Below are 20,236 nucleotides of genomic sequence, written 5' to 3'. Positions count from 1 at the left end.
AGGTTTCCTCATAACTCACCCTATCATTACTTAACGTAATTTCCATTTCTTGGGTAATAGCAGCACTTCAACACTATTTAGAGGTTTCAAGACACTTTCATAGATGCAGCTGACTTAACCAGTTTCCCCATTAACTGTTTTCTGTGGTTTTTGAGCAAAGAACCACATGATTAAATATTGATTCCCTTTCTTTCCAGAGCTGCCAATTTTACCATATTCAATCTCACTTGGTCTTTTATTATTTAGTGTTTGTTTATCTATCTATCTATCTATCTATCTATCTATCTATCTATCTATCTATCTATCTATCTATCTATCTATCTATCGTTAGAGTTGAAAGGGACCATGAAGGCCATCGAGTCCAACCCCCTGCCCAAGCAGGAACCCTATAGTACACCAGTCAAGTGGCAGTTCAATCTTCTCTTAAAAATGTCCAGAGTGTTGGAGTTCACAACGTCCGCTGGTAGGTTGTTCCATTGGTTGATCGCTCTGACCATCAGGAAGTTCCTCCTTATCTCCATGTTGAATCTCTCCTTGGTCAGCTTCCAGCTGTTGTTCCTCGTCCGGCCCTCTGGTGCCCTGAAGAATAAAGTGATCCCCTCCTCTTTGTTATGAATTGTTGTATCTTGTTGTGAGCCGCCCCAAGTCTGCGGAGAGGGGCAGCATACAAATCTAAATAATAAATAAATAAATTTAAATCCTCTCATATACTTGTAGACTGCTATCATGTCCGCTCTGGCCCTCCTTTTCTCTAGGCTATCCAGGCCCAGTTCCCTCAGTCTCTCTTCGTAAGTCTTGGTTTCCAATCCCTTAATCATCTTGGTTGCTCTTTTTTGCACCTTCTCCAGAGTTTCAATGTCTCTTTTGAAGTGTGGTGACCAGAACTGAATACAGTACTCCAGGTGTGGTCAGACCAGGGTGTAGTAGAGTGGTATTAAGACTTCCCTGATCTTGGAGTATGTTCCCCTGTTGATGCAGCTTAGGATTGTGTTGGCTTTTTAAGCTGCTGCTGCACATTGTTGGCTATTGTTTAGTTGATTGTCCCCCAAGACTCCGAGGTCTCTTTCGCCGTCGCTACTGCTAAGAGGGGTTTCTCCCAGGTTGTATGTGTGTCCAGGGTTTTTTCTGCCTAGGTGAAGGACTTTGCTCTTGTTGATGTTTTGTTGGTGTGGGCCCACTGTGTTAGTCTGTCTAGGTCTTTCTGTAATTTGAGCCTTTCTTCTAGGGTGTTGGCTACCCCTGCCAGCTTGGTGTCATCTGCGAATTTGATCAGTTGCCCTTCTATTCCCTCATCCAAGTCGTTGATAAAAATGTTGAAGAGCACAGGGCCCAGGACTGAACCATGTGGTACCCCACTGCCTACGTTCTTCCATGTGGATTTGGAACCGCTGAGGACAACTCATTGGGTGCGGTTGGTCAGCCAGCTATTGACCCATCTGCATGTGTTGTAGTCTACTCTGCTTTTTTCTAATTTGTTGATTAGGAGATGGTGGTCGACTTTGTCGAAAGCTTTGCTGAAGTCTAAGTATATGAGGTCCACTGTGTTGTGCTGGTCTACTGATTTAGTTATGGTGTTGAAAAAGGATATGAGATTGGTTTGGCATGATTTGTTTCTGACAAACCCATGTTAGCTGTTGGATATTATCTTGTTTGTTTCCAGGTAGTGGCAAAGCTGTTTTTTAATTATTTTCTCCAGTATTTTTCCAGGTATTGAAGTCAGGCTAATAGGTCTGTAGTTGCTCGGATCCGTCTTTTCCCCCTTTTTGTGGATGGGAACTACGTCCGCACATTTCCAGTCTTCTGGTAGGTCTCCAGTGGCCCAAGATTTTTGGTAGATGAGAAGAAGAGGTTCTACTATGGTGTCTGCCAGTTCTTTTAGGACTCTGGGTTGGAGTCCATCAGGTCCTGGTGATTTGTACTCATTAAACTCCCTCAAGTAGTTCCTAATGGTAGCTTTGTCTGTGTTGAGTTCGGTTCCGGGGCTGTTATTCGCAGTTAGGTTGTAGGTTGGTTGGTTGGTGGTTCCTTTATGTGTGAAGACTGATGTAAAGTAGGTATTGAGCAGCTTTGCTTTGTCTCCGTTGTTGGTGATTTCATTACCATCTTTGTTTTTTACTATGGTGACTGTTTCCTTGATTTTTTTCTTGTTGTTTATGTGGTGGAAGAAGCTTTTTTTGTTGTCGGTAATTTTCGTTGCGAGGTGCTGTTCATGTTCAGCTTTTGCTGTTCTTATGTTTTGCTTGCAGGTTCTGGCTGTTTGCTGATATTCCATCTTGGTTATGAGTCCTTCTTTCCATTTGTTGTATTTGGCTTTTTTCTCTTTTACGTTGTCTGTGAGGTCCTTGTTTAGCCATGCTGGTTTCATTTTAGTTTTTCTGCTTTTCTTTTTCACGGGGATTGAATTGTTTTGGGCCTCAATGATAGTGTTTTTTAGGGCTTCCCAGGCATCCTGTGTGCATTTACTCTTAAGAAGTTCCTTCCAGGGTTTATTCTTTTTTTTTTAATTAAAGATTTTTATTTACAAATATACAATGAATACATAAAAGTCATATAATGACAATTGACATTTAAAACATGGCAAATTACATAAGCAATAGTTGTGTGTTTGGACAATATGCCAAGATATAAAAACAAAACAATCAATGAACATATGAACTTACAAAAAAAGAAGGAAAAAAAAGAAGAAGAAGAAAAAAGAAAGGAAGAAAAGAATGGGCAGGTGTGCGGTGGAGCTGTGTTAAGAATATGAACTAGTTTTAATTTCCACAGCTCGTTTCCTTATATCAAAATTTAGTAGTATAGATAAGTAAAAGCAAGTGTTAAATAACTCACGGTAAGGAGATTTTGAAAACAAAAAGTTCATTCCATTTTTAAATATCGGTATCTCTTACAACTATTGAAGAGAAAGGGAAGAGTTTTATACCAGATTTGTATCTGTTCAAATATATACAATTCATATCATTTTTTAAGCGAGTTGTTCTCTTTTTTTTAACCAACAGTAGAAAGGATCCCAGCAATTATTAAATGAAGACTCAGTTTCGTTTCTAACTGCCATAGTTAACTTAGTCATCTCTGCACAGTATTTAATTTTCCTTATTGTTAAGTCGTCTTGGGGTATATCTTCGTTTTTCCACCATTGCGCGAAAGTCAATCTGGCTGCAGTGGTTATATGGATAATTAATTGTGTTTGATTTTTTGGTAGATTTTGTCTTAGGCTACCTAAAAGGAAGCATTCTGGGGTTTTGTCTATTTTCAAATTTAACATTTCCTTTATCCAGAGTCCAATTTTACTCCAGTAAATCTGTGATTTTTTACATTGCCACCATAGATGGAAGTAAGTACCTTGTTCTTAGTGGCATTTCCAGCAATAGGGTGATAATTTATTGTTTAGTTTAGCTAATTTTATTGCAGCGATATACCATCTATAGAACATTTTGCTTAAGTTTTCCTTATAAGATGTAGCTATAGTTAATTTAAAGTTTCTACTCCATAAAAGTTGCCATTCTTCATCTTTGATTTCTTTTTTGAGGTCAAGGTTCCATTGTTTGACATTGACTTTTATATTAGTATTATCAAATTCATTGGTAGTTAGATAACAGTAGAATTTTTTGATCAGTTGGTCCTGGGGTCCTGTACATAATTTGTTTAAAAGGGCATTTTTGGCTATTCCTAATATATTTTTATCTTTATTGAATTTTGATTGTAATTGTAGATACTCCCACCACTCTGTTTTTTGGCCAAGAATTTCTAGTTCAGCTCTAGATTTAATTTCTCCATTTGTGTTTATTATATCGTTATATCTTATTATATTATTTTTTTTGTGGAAGTTAGGGTGTACATAGGCTTCCAACGGGGCATACCATAGTGGAATCCCTTTATATAGCTGCTTCCTAATTTTTCATCAGAGTATCATCAGCATATTGATGGCAACTCACCCTGTGGCTGTGGATGATCTCGCCAAGCGGTTTCATGTGGTTATTGAACAGCAGGGTCTCTCCATCACAAGGAATAGCATCCAGAAAAAGGGGGAGAGAATACACAGTGTTAAGGAGAGATCATTGTGAATTCTGCCACACTGTTTTGATAGTCAGTTTCCTATCAGAGTATTTTTTTTAAAGAAACCACTAAATGAATTCACCCTCCTATAGGTTAAATGGACGAAGAACATTTCAGGACTGATAGGTTTATAGTCTCCTCTTTGTTTTCTGTGCATTGCAGATGAATAATCAGAGATCAAAATCAAATGGTCTTATAAGAAATTTGGAAGGGGAAACATGAACATTGTTAAACTGCCTCTTCTTGGGTAAAGAAGCACCACAGCGTCTTCTCAGTGCTGCAGAGAGTGAAGAGAAAATGATAACTTGTGAATTGAAATGTGAGGGATTGGAGGTGGAAATAGGACAGGTGAAAATGTCTTCATGAACCTTTACACTAAGTCCCTTCTTTTCAATGATTAGGAAGTCAAGATAATAACAATGATAAAGGCAAAAATGACTTGTTAAATCACTTTCATGGGTTATTTCTATGTTCTGAGTCCAATTTATCAAGCCAGATTCCTTAGGAAAGGATTGATAATACTAAAAAGCAGTAAAACATATGGAATCCAAACACTGTGACCTCTTATACCATGGATTCACTTTCCATGATGTTACTTAATGTGATTTCTAAAGATCGAGTCAGTTTGTCCCTGAAGTTTCCTCATTGCCCTTGCAAACCACACTCATTACAAAAGGTAACTGACAGTTTCTTGAATTGCAGCAAGGTTACAGCAATCATGATGGTTCAATATCACAAGACACTTTTAGAGATAAATTCCATGTTTCTTTTGCCTTTTCTTTTTTTTAAAAAAAATATTTTATTATTTTTCATAAACCAACATAACAAACATGACATATAACATTTAGTGGGGCTACAGTCGCTCCGCTCAAAGTGGAAGTCATCACTGTAATAAAAAAGGAAAAAGGAAAAAGTCCTTTTATTATTTAACATCATCTATAAGATATATGAAAATATCAATTGTATCATAGTGAATGAAAACTTATCTAAGAATTTATAAAGATATATATATAAAATTTTAAGAGAAGAAAGAAGAATTTACGTTTATGTTGTAAATAGTCACCCTCTAATGCAGTTTAACTACTAAATTCAAATATTCAAAGTAATTCGGTCATAGTGAATGGAGCATTAAGTTTCTGTTGTTGTTCTTAAGATTGTTGTGAGCCGCCCCGAGTCTTCGGAGAGGGGCGGCATACAAATCTAATAAATTATTATTATTATTATTATTATTATTAAGATAGGTAAGTCTATTGAACTTAAAAAGTCGAAGGCCTTATCTTCATTTAAATCTTTTTTTTGGTATAGCAAGAGAGAGAAGAGAAAGCAAGCAAGAGAGATAGAAAGAAAGGGAGAGAAAGAAAGAAAGCAATAGAAAGAGAGAAAGAAAACAAGAGAGAAAGAGAGGGAGAGAGAAAGTGAGAAAAAGAGAGAGAGCAAGAGGGGGAGAGAGAAAGAGAGAGAAATGACTCTTGATTTAAAGCGTATGGTAAAAAGCACCCAAATAATAAGAGGAAAAAAAAACCTAGCCGTGTGTGTGTGAACTCTTGAACAATTTCCAATAGCTCACCTGTTATTGGAAATGGTTCAAGAGTTCACATACACACACATACACACACACAAGGGGGGAGGAGACAGGGATGGAAAAAGAGACGATAGTAATAATAGTAATAGATTTTGGTTTTGTTTTATTATTAATTTCTTTTAATTAAAAAAGGGAAGTTTTTTCTTATTTATTTGTTTATTTGTTTATTTGTTTATTTGTTTATTTGTTTATTTGTTTGTTTGTTTGTTTGTTTGTTTGTTTGTTTGTTTGTTTATTTGTTTATTTGTTTATTTGTTTATTTGTTTATTTGTTTATTTGTTTATTTGTTTATTTGTTTATTTGTTTATTTGTTTATTTGTTTATTTGTTTATTTGTTTATTTGTTTATTTGTTTATTTGTTTATTTGTTTATTTGTTTATTTGTTTATTTGTTTATTTGTTTATCTGTTTATCTGTTTATCTGTTTATCTGTTTATCTATTTATCTATTTATCTATTTATCTATTTATCCATTTATCCATTTATCCATTTATCCATTTATCCATTTATCCATTTATCCATTTATCCATTTATCCATTTATCCATTTATCCATTTATCCATTTATCCATTTATCCATTTATCTATTTATTTATTTATTTATTTATTTATTTATTTATTTATTTATTTATTTATTTATTTATTTATTTATTTATTTATTTATTTATTTATTTATTTATTTATTTATTTATTTATTTATTTATTTATTTATTTATACTTCTATGCCGCCCAGTCCCAAGGGGACTGTCGCTCAGACACTATACTTTTTCGCTCACACCGAAAAAAAATTAGAGGGAACTTTGCATCCTCACCCTGACTACTTTTTGCCTTTTCAAATGGTCTTATGAGAAATTTGGAAGGGGAAACATGAACATTGTTAAACTACCTCTTCTTGGATAAAGAAGCACCACAGCGTCTTCTCAGTGCTGCAGGGAGTGAAGAGAAAATGATAACTTGTGAATTACAATGTGAGGGATTGGAGGTGGAAATAGGATAGGTGAAAATGTCTTCATGAACCTTTACACTAAGTTCCTTCTTTTCAATGATTAGGAAGTCAAGATAATAAAAATGATAAAAGCAATAATGACTTGTCAAATCACTTTCATGGGTTATTTCTATGAGTCCAATTTATCAAGCCAGATTCCTTAGGAAAGGATCGAAAATACTAAAAAAGCAGTAAAACATATGGAATCCAAACACTGTGACTTCTTATACCATGGATTAACTTTCCATGTTCTTACTTAATGTGATTTCTAAAGATTGAGTCAGTTTGTCCCTGAGGTTTCCTCATTACCCTTGAGAACCACACTCATTACAAAAGGTAACTGACAGTTTCTTGAATTGCAGCAAGGTTAAAGCAATCATGTTGTTTCTATATCTCAAGACACTTTTAGAGACAAAGTTGGCTTCCATGTTTCTTCAGCACTTTCTCATTTTGCCTTTTCACTGCACCAATTTTTGCATCTTGATTGCTCACCCCAGTTTTATCAGCAGAGTCCACGTAATGCAGAAATCATTGCATCTTTGAGTAAATCCCTCACTCTTAGGGTCCTTTCTCAGAGCAACTAGGAAAGAAGAGAATAGGAAGAAGAGAAAAAAAGAGACCAATGTCCTTGAAACATTGTCCCTTTCCTAGAATACTTTTCCTGTAGTTGAATCAGAGAGTCGATGTGAAGAATGTGCAATTCTGATAATAAATGGTGTAACTCTGTTGCTCTGCCAAGTGAATAGATTTTTCATTTATTTCTTAAATCTGTTTGTCACTCAACTCATACAATATTCCTTCAGCTGGCAGTCCACAGCATTAGGTGCTCAAAGCAATGACTGTACAGCTGTCTAAAAGTAAAACTGTATAACTAACTGAAGTGTCTGCTTGACAACCGCCGGCTGCGGATAGCTGCGCTGATTGGTGTCTCTATCCAGGGTGCTGATTGGATGCGTATGCCCAGTTACAATGTAAAGCGGGAAGCTAACTTGTTGTGGATCTGTGGTTACCTCAGCCAGCCTGGAGTATTTAAAGGCTGGTTCTATGTGTATGTTTAAGCCTGTGCCTGCCGCCTCTGGCATGTATTGTAAGTTCAAATAAAGGTACTCGTTCCAACCAAAGGCCTCCGATTATTATACTAACCCCCAAAATTGTGTTGTGTGACAGATCTCAAGTTACTAGGTCAGGGAGAATGTCTTGTGCTTCTCTTTGGAATCATCTCTACATCTCTATAACATCCATGGTGTTCTGTCTAGACAGGCCAATGACCCAAATTAAAAGTCAGAGAGGCGGGGCAGGCATTCTCACAGCGGGGGCCGCCAAAGGCGATTTTCAATGTCGGGCACGCGGGCTGGCGCACACTCTCCCCATCCCCCTGCCAGCCCGCCCGGAACATTCAAAGTAAGAGCGAAGAAAATCACTTTCGCCAGCCTCCGGAGAACGAGAGAGAGTGAGAGCGACAGAGCAAGATAGAGAGAAAGTGAGAAAGAGAGAGAGAGAGAAAGAGGGGGGAGAGAAAGAGATAGCAAGAGAGAGAGAATGAGAGAGGGAAAGAGTGAGAGAAAGAAAACAAGAGAGAAAGAGTGAGAGAGAGAAAGCAAGAGAGAGAGAGAAAGAAAACAAGAGAGGGAAAGTGAGAAAAAGAGAGAGAGAGCAAGAGGGGGAGAGATAGAGAAAGAGAGAGAAAGAAAGAAAGAAAGAAAGAGAGAGAGATGAGAGAGGAAGGAAGAGAGTGAGAGAGAGGAAGAAAGCAAGATCGAGAAAGAGAGAGAGAGTGAGAAAGAAAGAAAGAAAGAGAGAGAGAGAGAGGAAGGAAGGAAGAGAGTGAGAGAGAGAGGAAGAAAGCAAGATAGAGAAAGAAAGAGAGAGAGAGAGAAAGAAAGAGATGAGAGATGATGGAAGAGAGTGAGAGAGAGGAAGAAAGCAAGATAGAGAAAGAGAGAGAGAAAGAAAGAAAGAAAGAGATGAGAGAGGAAGGAAGAGAGTGTGAGAGAGGAAGAAAGCAAGAGAGAGAAAGAGAGAGAAAGAAAGAAAGAAAGAGATGAGAGAGGAAGGAAGAGAGTGAGAGAAAGGAAGAAAGCAAGATGGAGAAAGAGAAAGAAAGAAAGAAAGAGAGATGAGAGAGGAAGGAAGAGAGTGAGAGAGAGGAAGAGAGAGAGAGAGAAGAGTGGAAGGAAGAGAGATGAGAGAAATGATAGAAAAAAGGGAAGAAAAAGGAGAAATGAGAAAATGATTGAGGCAGAGAATGACAGGAAAGAGAGAGAAACAGAGAGAAAAGTGACTCTTGATTTAAAGCATATGGTAAAAGCACTTAAATAATAACAGAGAAAACCCCCCGGCCCTCACCTGTTTTTATTAATAGTTTTGCTGGTTGTTTTAGTTTTAATAGTAATGGATTTTGGTTTTTTTTAATTATTAATTTCTTTTAATAAAAAAGAAGGTATTTATTTATTTATTTATTTATTTGTTTGTTTGTTTGTTTGTTTGTTTGTTTGTTTGTTTGTTTGCCGCCCAGTCCCAAGTTTTTCCTTATTTCCAGATTGCATTTCTTCTTGGTGAGGTTCCGCCCATTGCTTCTTGTACTACCTTCAGGTGGCATGGAGAATAAATAGATGCCATCTGCTCTGTGGCAGCCCTTTAAGGATTGGGAAACTACTATTCTATTCCCCCTAGGTTTCTATTTGTTGAGCTGAACATACTCGTTCTCTTAGCCCTTGTTCATAGGATTTAGTCTCTAGGCCAGAGGTGTCAAACTCAATTTCACTGAGGGCCACATCAGGGCTGTGTTTGACCTCAGAGGGCTGGGGGAGGGCTTGCCCAGGGTGTGTGGCCATGGTGGCATGGCACAGGATTTGGGGGACAGTAGTTATAAAAGGGGGGCAGACACTTAGGCTGTATGGGCCCCAAAAAATTCCTGATGGCGGCAGGCACTTAACCATGCAAAATACTGACTGAAATGACTCGTTTGGGTCCCTTTACAATAATGGAACCATATGTAGAAGATTTGTTCATCATTTTTAAAATAGTCTGTTGCTTTTCTCTTCTGCCATAAAACTGCAGACTTTATATCCACTTGCCCACATTTATAATCCATCGCACTAAGGCATTGAAAGTTTTCCCCACCCGTTCTTCCAAGTCAATGTATATCTTGAAAGGAGCCTGATGCGGTTCTTTGCATTTGGAGTGGACATTCAGCCCTCTAATCTTGTCTTTGTAAGAACTAATATCCTGAATGACCCACTTCACCATGTGTGTTTTCTATTGGTAGCACAACAGTATAGAATTGATACATATACAAAAGAGTGGATTCAATCACAGAGTTTACATTTTTCATTCTCCCCATCCCCAATATCTCTTCTTCTGCCAGAGGAACTTTGCCCTTGTAAGTGGAGACCTTAAATCTCATATTTTTCACCAGATCATCTTTCTCAAATAAATCTGAGTATAGCTATCCTGGTACCTCCAAATACTAACATAGATTACAGACATATTAGCTAGCTGGATAGATAGATAGATAGATAGATAGATAGATAGATAGATAGACAGACAGACAGACAGACAGACAGACAGACAGACAGACAGACAGACAGACAGACAAAAAGACAGATGATAGGTGCTATTTGCTTCGCTGACAAACACATACATACATACATACATACATACATACATACATACATACGTACATACATACATAGATTAGACAGACAGACAGATGTGTTTGTGTGTGTGTGAAAGAGACTTTCTCGGTGAGCATACTAATAGATGTTAGCTACATTTCATTAAAACCAAGCATAACTAATGTACCCCGATAAGTATTTCATTTGAAAGTAACTAGATGTGTCAACTCTGCAGGCCACCAATAATGGAGCCACACATATATCACTCCAAAGTATTTTAGCTATAAGCAGAACCATGTACGTATTCAACGAACTCTCCTGCTTTTGCAAGGACTTTTGCAATAATTAACCCACAGGAATGTTTCATTAGAAGGAAATACAACAATTACAGTTAAATTTAAGAGTAGTTGCAATATTTCACAGTGTGATGCAATCATTATAACTGCATAAATAGAGAGCTGTGTCCTATCCCAGGAATATACTTGGTCCAGAACCAAACCCATCATGAAGATCCTTTATCTGCTGTTCGCATTCCTTTTCCTTGCATTCCTCTCTGAACCAGGTAAGAAACGATATTATTGATATTTGAGAAATTACTGATAATTCACTACATTTTAAGCAAGTAGGATCATCACTGAAAGCAGGATAATATTTAACATCTTCTTTTAATTTATGTAAAACAAATAGCTTTGAACATTGTGGACTATTGATAACATGAGCTTTCACACTTTTGAAAAATATGCCATTGATATTTAATTCAGATTAAAACTTGAGTTCCAGGGTAATATACAGTATCAATATCCACATGAAACCTCTGGGTGAGATCATTCGATGACACATGGTGAGTTACCAACAGTGTGCTGACAACACTCAGCTGCACATCTCCACCCTGTGGCAATTCAGTAAAGCAGTGGAAGTGATGTGCTGGTGCCTGGAGGCTGTGAGGGTCTGGATGGGTGATAGGAGGCTCAAGCCCAACCCCATAGAGATGGAGTGGCTGTGGGTTTTGCCTCCATGTGACAATTCCATTTCTCCATACATTACCCTGGGGGGGGGGTTTGAAGGAACCTTTGACCCCCTCAGAGAGGGTCCACAACTTGGGCGTCCTCATTGATCCACAGCTGATCCTAGAACAACATATATCAGCTGTGGCAAGGGGGATGTTTGCACAGGTTTGCCTGGTGCTTTTAAAGAATGTTGGGAGACTTCAGTTAGTGCAAAATGCAGCTGTGTGAGAGGTTATGTGCCTACCAAGGTATCCCCATATGTCACCATCACCCTGTGAGCTCCATTGGCTACAGATTGGTCTCCAAACACAGTTTAAAGTGCTGGCTATGAAAGCCCTGCATGGCTTAGGACCAGGTTACTTACGGGACCGTCTCCTGCCTCATGTATCCCAGCAACCAGAAAGATCCCACAGAGTCAGCCTTCTCCAGATCCCATCAGCCAAACAGTGTCATCTGGTGGGGTCTAGGGAAAGGGCCTTCTCTGTGGCAGCTCCGGTCCTTTGAAATCAGTGTGCCCCAGAAAAATGCACTCCCCCCCACCCTCCTGGCCTTTTGAATGGTTTTAAAAACATACTTTTGCTGGCAGGCCTGCTCTGGTCGACAGTATAACTGTGTTGAGATGAATCAATTGAATGGTTTATATATTGGGTTTTTAAGATACAGTTTTTAAATAATTGGATTTCTAATTAGATGGTTTTTAAAATTATTTCTTTGTATGGTTTCTTTTACCTAAGAAACTTCCATTCACAACTTCTGGAGGCAAGCTGTTCCACGGATTAATTGTTCTCATTGTCAGGATTTTTTTCCTTAGTTCTAAGTTGCTTCTCTCCTTGTTCAGTTTCCACCCATTGCTTCTTGTTCTACCCTCAGGTGCTTTGGAGAATAGGTTGACTCCTTCTTCTTTGTGGCAACCCCTGAGATATTGGAACACTGCTATCATGTCTCCCCTGGTTCTTCTTTTCATTAAACTAGCCATGCCCAGTTCCTGCAACCGTTCTTCATATGTTTTAGCCTCCAGTTCCCTAATCATCTTTGTTGCTCTTCTCTGCACTTCTTCTAGAGTCTCAACATCCTTTTTGCATTGTGGTGACCAAAACCGAATGCAGTATTCCAAGTGTGCCTTTATCAAGACCTTATAAAGTGGTATTAATACTTCATGTGAGCTTCATTCTCTCCCTCTGTTAATGCAGCCTAGAACTGGGTTGGCTGTTTTGGCAGCTGCTGCACACGGCTGGCTCCTATTTAAATGGTTGTCCACTAGGACTCCAAGATCCCTCTCACAGATACTACTGTTGAGCAATGTGCCACATATACTGTAACTGTGCATTTTGTTTTTCTTGTCTAGATGTAGAACCTTACTTTTTCCACCATCGAAATAGTTTTTAATAGATAGCGCCCATTGTTCAAGTATTTCAAGATCTCCTGGAATATTGTTTATTCCTGCCAGTTTGGTGTCATCTACAAATTTGATGAGTTCCCCATCTATCCCCTCGTCCACATCATTGATGAAGATGTTGAAGAGCACATGGCCTAAAAGAGAACCTTGGGGTACTCCACTGCATACATCCCTCCATGTAGATGTAGTTCCATTGAGCACTATGCGTTGAGTGTCCCACATTTTTCTACTTTTTTTAGTAGTAGGTTATGGTCTACTTTGTCAAAAGCCTTACTGAAGTCCAAGTAAACCACACCAACAGCATTCCCCTGGTCCACTAATTTTGTCACTTTGTCAAAGAATCCTACACGATTCACTATTCTCTACAAAGCTTCACTGGAGTTTTTATTATTGTAGGTTATTGGTCGGTTCATTTCAACAAAAGACATTATGATGTGTTTGAGGGACAATAGAGAGCCAGTTTCCTCTAGAGGTCAAAGCACCAAGTTAGAAATCAGGAGGCTGTTCTAGTCCCACGTTTGGCATGACAGCCGGTGGGGTAAATTTGGATTTTCTCAGCCCAAAGCACCTGACATGGTTGATGTTGTGGTAAAATAGGAGAAGATACCCTTGGTATTCTCTCTGGGTTTTTTCTCCCTTAAAGTTGTTTCATTGCCAAACTAAATAACATCATTAAGAAATGGAGTTTGCTCTCAATTTATCTTCTATTGATCTGCCCTATTTGTATGAGTTAGGAGTGGTCTTGGGAGTTTTTGGGTAGTATTGTTTATTGATAATTTTTGTCACTTCCTTGATTGGGGTATTGCTTACTTCTTGATTTTTGATCTGAGGTTAAATTTGGTATTAATATAAAATAATCTATATGTCTATTGATAGCCAATTTGTCAGAATGCCCAGCTTCCAGAAATTCTCTACTATTTTTCGAATTGACCTGGTCTGGGATGATCAGAGTTTCCCAGTTACAATGATGGTTAAATCTCTCCATATGCTTATGAATTTAAACAGTTTTCAACATGTCTTATGACTGCTACTTGGTGGTCATGGAAAAAGGAAGTGGAAGGAGTATTAGATACATTTGTTACTTGAGTTGTTTTAAGTAATAAGGATGAGATAAAATGAATAAAAATTAAATATTAATTCTGTCGTGAATGTGTTGATATTCAATCTGTAAAAAAGAGAAGCTGTTGCAGAAAAGTCGCAAATGCACAGCTTTTCAAGAGCAGAGAAGAGCAGCGTTAGAAATATTAAAAGAAGAGGAAGAAAGACAAAGGTCAACCAGATTCTGAAGGTCAAAGGAAAATCATATTCTCACTCAAAATCTCCATCCAAACACCCAGCAGAACCAGCCATGATCATTCAGGATTATTCCTTAGCAAACAAGGATCCACAGTAATAATGGAGAGAGAGAGATCAGAGCAAGGTCTTCTTGGTTGTGAATCAGGTTTTTCCCTCTGTGCTACCTTAATAGATACAGGCACACCTGCCCATTCAGCTCTGGGCCAAGTTTAAAATGATATATGACATATTGGGACTGCTGAAGGGAGATTGGAAGACATTGATTCCTTGGTCAGAGATAATATCCTGAATTCATAGGAATCCAGCAATTCTGTAGAAGGAAGTGATGTCTTAGAAGGAAAAATTTATCTAAATAACAAAGTATCTTTACTCATCTTTTCCCTGTTTACTGTTTTTCTTTTCACAGGTAATGCCCAGCCCAACTGTCATGGTGCAGGAGGATACTGCGCTCACCTTCCCTGTCCAAAGGGTCACTTTGGGACACGGGACTGTCCAAGGCCAAGGTGGTGCTGTAGACGTTAGGTAAACAGTTCTTTAATAAAGATGCCACAGATGTGCATCAGATGTTCACTTGTTTATACTCTGACACATTCCAAGGCATTGACCTGAAGAGGAACAGGTGTTTCAAAGGTAGAAAGGAGGGCAGGAAAGATTTTGAGGTTCAGATAACAGACTTTATCTTAACCTTATTATGATCAAATTATTATTTTATCTCATTTGTATAGCCGCAATGGGAAATAATACCACCTCCATCTGCAACCCTGGATGTCTTCAAGATATGGCCAATGACCTGAGATTCCTGCCTTCTATCGCTTTTTCTTTCTTTACCTGATTCAAATTGCTTTCTATCAAACTCGAAAACATGAATGCATTGACATAAAATTTGGCAAATATTCCTTCTAATAAAGCTAAATGAGCATTGAAAATGTTGTGGAACTTTTAAACAGGGACCTGGGAGCATTCTATTCATTTCACCACACAAATGTGTCGGTCTGCTTGTGTGTTTTATCTCTTTGCCTACATTTCAGTGTGGAAGGTGTTTCCTGCTCCTCAACCTCACATTATGCCATAAAGTCACACAGTCTCATTCTTCCCCAACTGTTTATAGTTATTTTGCCATTGTGGTCTTCCAGCTGATGTGGTTGCTTGACCCGAACAAAAGAAAAGTTAAATATTACCAATTGCCAATATTGGGCAGCCCCCAGTATTCCTGGGACCACCATTCCTTTAGTGGAAACAGTGACGAGTGAGCATCTACATGTGCAGCCTTGCACAGATCCATGTGTGATGCGCAGAAGGAAAGAAATGGGCAAAAATCACCAAAATCTCTCACAAGGATGCTTGCACACATGAACTTTTGGTGATCTTGGTTGCTATGATTGATTTTAATATAATCAGAAGTTTTAGATAGTTATATACTTTTTAATTTAATTGGATTTAATTTTATTGTAATCTACTGGTTTTTAATATATTGTAAGCCGCCCAGAGTCTTCAAAGAGAGGTGGCATAGAAATCCAATAAATAAATAAAAATAGATAAACTCCAAATCTCAACCAACAGATGCTCTGTCCTACCCCTTGGCAAAAAGAATCAGAACACCAAATACAAGCTGAATAGAGAAGATTTTGCAGAAAACCCTCACTCTGTCAAAGACCTTGGAATATTCCCATCAAATGAACTAAGGGCTAAAGGTCACTGCAACAACATCGCCAAATAGGCTTCAAGAGTTGTTAACCTAATCTTACGTAGCTTCTTCTCCAGTGTTATCACACTACTAACCACAACATAAAAAACTTTCACCAGCCCAGTCCTTGAATACAGCTCATCTGTCTGGAACCCACATCGCATAGCAGACATAAATACATTAGAAAGTGTCCAGAGATACTTTATTAGAAGAGCCCTCCACTCCTCTACCAGCAACAGTAGACCTTACGCAACTAGATTTGAAACCCTGGGCTTAGAAAGCTTAGAACTAGTTTGTCTTCAGCCCAACCTAAGCATAGCTCATAAAACTATCTGCTACAACATCCTTCCTCTCAATGATTTTTACGAACTGAATAATCAAATTATCACAGATAATCCCCACTCGGTTAAAGACCTTGGTATACTAATAACAAAAGATTTAAGTGCCAAAGCCCACTGCAACAACATAGCCAAGAAGGCTTCAAGAGTTGTAAACTTAATCCTACGTAGCTTCTGCTCTGGCAATGTCACACTACTTACCAGAGCTTATAAAACGTTTGCCAGACCCATCCTCGAATACAGCTCATCTGTTTGGAACCCATATCGCATCTCAGACATTAACACCCTTGAAAATGTCCAAAGATACTTCACCAGAAGAGCCCTTCACTCCTCCACTCGAAATAGAATACCCTATGAGACTAGACTTTCAATCCTGGGCCTAGAAAGTTTAGAACTAAGACGCCTTAAACAAGATCTAAGTATTGCCCACAAGATCATAGGCTGCAACGTCCTGCCTGTCGGCGACTACTTCAGCTTCAACCACAACAACACAAGAGCACACAACAGATTTAAACTTAATATTAACCGCTCCAAACTTGACTGTAAAAAATATGACTTCAGTAACTGAGTTGTCGAAGTGTGGAACTCATTACCGGACTCCAAAGTGTCATCCCCAAACCCCCAACACTTTACCCTTAGATTATCTACTGTTGACCTATCCAGATTCCTAAGAGGTCAGTAAGGGGCGAGTACAAGTGCACTAGAGTGCCTTCCGTCCCCTGTGCTATTGCTCTCCTATATCTCCTATACCTTTCCTCTATTCCTATATCTCTTCTTCTATTCTTTCATTGATATATTCTATTCCTATATCTTCTTTTCTATTATTTCTTAGATATATTTTACTATGAGTATCACCTCTTCATCATGTATTTTACTATGTGTATATTATATATACCCACTAAAACCTTCATTGTGTATTGGACAAAATAAATAAAAATAAATAAACAAATAAATAAATAAACAAGCTTCAACCACAACAATACATGAGCACACAACAGATATAAACTCAAAGTGAACTGCTCCAAACTTTACTGTAGAAAATATGATTTCAGCAACCAAGTGGTTAATTCCTGGAACTCACTGTGACTCAGTAGTATCATCACCCAAACCCCAAAACATTACCCTTAGACTGTCCACTGTTGACCTCACCCAATTCCTAAGAGGTCAGTAAGGGGTGTGCATAAGTGCACCAGCATGCCTACCGTCTCTGTCCTAATTTTTCCCTCTTATTAGTACCCATATCATGTATATGAATCACCTTCATCTGTGAATTCTATGTTATCAGTCCAATATATCAAGCTAGATTCCTTAGGAAAGAATTGCTAATACTAAAAAAGCAGTAAAATATATGGAATCATGAAGACTGACACAGGAAAAAAACCATCCAAACATCGTGGCCTCTTATACCACGGATTCACTTTCCATGATCTTAATTAATGTGATTTCTAAACATCAAGTCAGTTTGTCCCTGAGGTTTCCTCATTGCCCTTGAGAACCACACTCATTGCAAAAGGTAACTGAAAGAGCCCGGGTGGCGCAGCAGGTAAAGTGCTGTACTGCAGGCCACTGAAGCTGACTGTAGATATGAAGGTCAGCGGTTCAAATCTCATCACCAGCTCAAGGTTCACTCAGCCTTCCATCCTTCCGAGGTGGGTCAAATGAGGACCCAGATTGTGGGGGCAATAGGCGGACTCTGCTAAAAAGTGCTATTGCTAACATGTTGTAAGCCGCCCTGAGTCCAAGGAGAAGGGTGGCATAAAAATCAATCAATCAATCAATCAATCAATCAAACAAACGATAGATAGACAGACAGACAGACAGACAGACAGATAGATAGATAGACACATTCTTGAATTACGTCAAGATTAGAGCAATTATGTTGTTTCTATACTTCAAGGAACTTTTAGAGATAAAGTTGGCTTTCATGTTTCTTCAGCATTTTCTTCCTGTGGTTTTTGAGCAAACAGCTACAATACTAAGTGTTGACTATAATATTAATATTATAATAGCAGCCAATTTTAATATTTTCAAGCTCACAGGTCCACTAATGTCCTTGTGGTTTATTAATTTCTGATTTTAATAATAATAATAATAATAATCATAATAATAATAATAATAATAATAATCATAATAATAATAATAATTTATTAGATTTGTATGCCGCCCCTCTCCGAAGACTCGGGGCGGCTCACAACAAGCGATAAAACAATATTGTACAGGCACAAATCTAATATTAAGAAAAAACTAAAAACCCTATCAATTAAAAAAAAACAAAAAACCAAACAACACATACATATCAAACATAAATTATAATAAGCCTGGGGGAAAGATTTTCATGTTCATCTTCCATGAGGGTCTGGAGTAGGGATGAAATTCTATTTTTTTCTCTACCAGCTCCATGGGCGTCACTTGGTGGTCATGTGACTGGGTGGGCAGATGTCACCAAGTTGATGTCACTAACCAAGGTATGTAGGAAGCACATCACAATATTGTCTTTTTACTGTTGTTAGCCGCCCCAAGTCTACGGAGAGGGGCGGCATACAAATCTAATAAATACCGTATTTTTCGCTCCATAAGACACAGTTTTTCCCCTCCCAAAGTAGGATGAAAAATCAATCGCGTCTTATGGAGCGAAGATGCAGGCAGGGAGGGGGGGGAGGCGCTGGAGCAGAGGGGGGGCGGCGAAGATACGAACCCCTCCATCGCCGCTTCTTCCCAGCGGAGAAATTCCAGCCCCCACCTGTTCCCGCTCGATCCTCCTCCCTGAAGCAGCTCGCCCTCCCATGGCCGCTTCCTCCACCCTCCATCGCAAGCCCTCGCCACCGCAGCCAACGCGCGCTGCAATCTTCAAGCCCGGCTCCTTTCGGCCCAGCATCCCGGGCCAAGCGGCTGCCTTCCGTCACTGAGCCTGGCTCGCCCGGAAGATCGTAGCGCGTGTTGCCTGCGCCGGCGAAGGAAGCCAGCTACGATCTTCCGGGCGAGCCAGGCTCAGTGACGGAAGGCAGCCGCTTGGCCCGGGATGCTGGGCCGAAAGGAGCTAGTCGGACGCACCCTCGCGCTCCTGGCTACTCCCGCTGCCTTCGCCGATATCGCTTTTCTCCCGGGCTCTCAGCGAGGGGGCTGCAGGAGAGGCGGCGAAGGCGATCTCTTTCGTTCTCCGGAGGCTGGCAAAAGTGATTTTCAATGTCGGAGGCGCGGTCCGGCGTGCTCTCTCTCCCCATCTCCCTGCCGGCTTACTTTGAATGTGACAGGGGGAGGGGGAGAGCGCACGCCGGACCGCGCCTCCGACATTGAAAATCACTTTTGCCAGCCTCCGGAGAATGAGAGAGATCGCCTTTGCCGCCTCTCCTGCAGCCCCCTCGCTGAGAGCCCGGGAGAAAAGCGCTTTCGGCGAAGGCAGCAGCGAGAGGCCAGGGGCGCGGGGCAGGGGGACGGCCGCGGCTTCGGGTGCACCCTTGGAAAAATCACTTTCGCTAGCCTCCTGAGAACGAGAGAGTGAGAGCGACAGAGCAAGATAGAAAGTGAGAAAGAGAGAGAGAGACAAAGAGGGGGTAGAGAAAGAGATAGCAAGAGAGAGAGAATGAGAGAGAGAAAGTGTGAGAGAGAAAACAAGAGAAAATGAGAGAGAGAAAGGGGGGAGAGAAAGAGATAGCAAGAGAGAGAACGAGAGAAAGAAAACAAGAGAGAAAGAGAGAGAAAGCAAGAGAGCGAGAAAGAAAACAAGAGAGGGAAAGTGAGAAAAATAGAGAAGAGCAAGAGGGGGAAAGATAGAGAAAGAGGGGTAGAGATAAAGAGAGAGAGAGAAAGAAAGAGAGATGAGAGAGGAAGGAAGAGAGTGTGAGAGAGGAAGAAAGAAAGAGAGAAAGAAAGAAAGAAAGAGAAAGATGAGTGAGGAAGAGAGTGAGAGAGAGAGAGAAAAAAGCAAGAAAGAGATAGCAATAGAGACAGAGAGAGAGAGAGCAAGGGAGAGAGAAAGACATAGAGGGAGGGAAGGAGGGAGAGAGCAAAAAAGAGAGGAAGAAAGAAAGAAAGAGGGATGGAGAAAGAAGGGAAGAAAGAGAATGAGGGAGGGAGAAACAGAGCGAAAGGGAGGAAGAGAGAGATTTTTTTTGTCCAAACTTTTCTTTAGCCCACTTTTTGGCTCAAAATATTTTTTTTCTATTTTCCTACTCTAAAATCTAGGTGCGTCTTATCAGCAGGTGCGTCTTATAGAGCGAAAAATACGGTAGATAGATAGATAGATAGATAGATAGATAGATAGATAAACAAATGAGTAAAT

At 39.4% G+C, this 20,236-nt stretch overlaps 1 long non-coding RNA gene across 1 annotated transcript in view; it reads left to right on the top strand.

Moving 5' to 3' along the window:
* LOC139156378 (uncharacterized) overlaps positions 1-14,791 on the top strand; it is a 46,299-nt gene extending 31,508 nt beyond the window's left edge. The window contains exons 2-3 of the long non-coding RNA XR_011557307.1: positions 14,342-14,457; positions 14,661-14,791. This is a non-coding gene — a long non-coding RNA (uncharacterized lncRNA). The remainder of the gene's footprint in view (positions 1-14,341; positions 14,458-14,660) is intronic.
* Positions 14,792-20,236: the final 5,445 nt, after the last annotated feature.

This window comes from Erythrolamprus reginae, chromosome 1 (assembly GCF_031021105.1).
Source record: "Erythrolamprus reginae isolate rEryReg1 chromosome 1, rEryReg1.hap1, whole genome shotgun sequence".
In the NCBI taxonomy this organism is placed as follows: Eukaryota; Metazoa; Chordata; class Lepidosauria; order Squamata; family Dipsadidae; genus Erythrolamprus; species Erythrolamprus reginae.
Note: the sequence above shows the minus strand (reverse complement) of the source record. Positions and strands in the feature narration are given on the sequence as shown.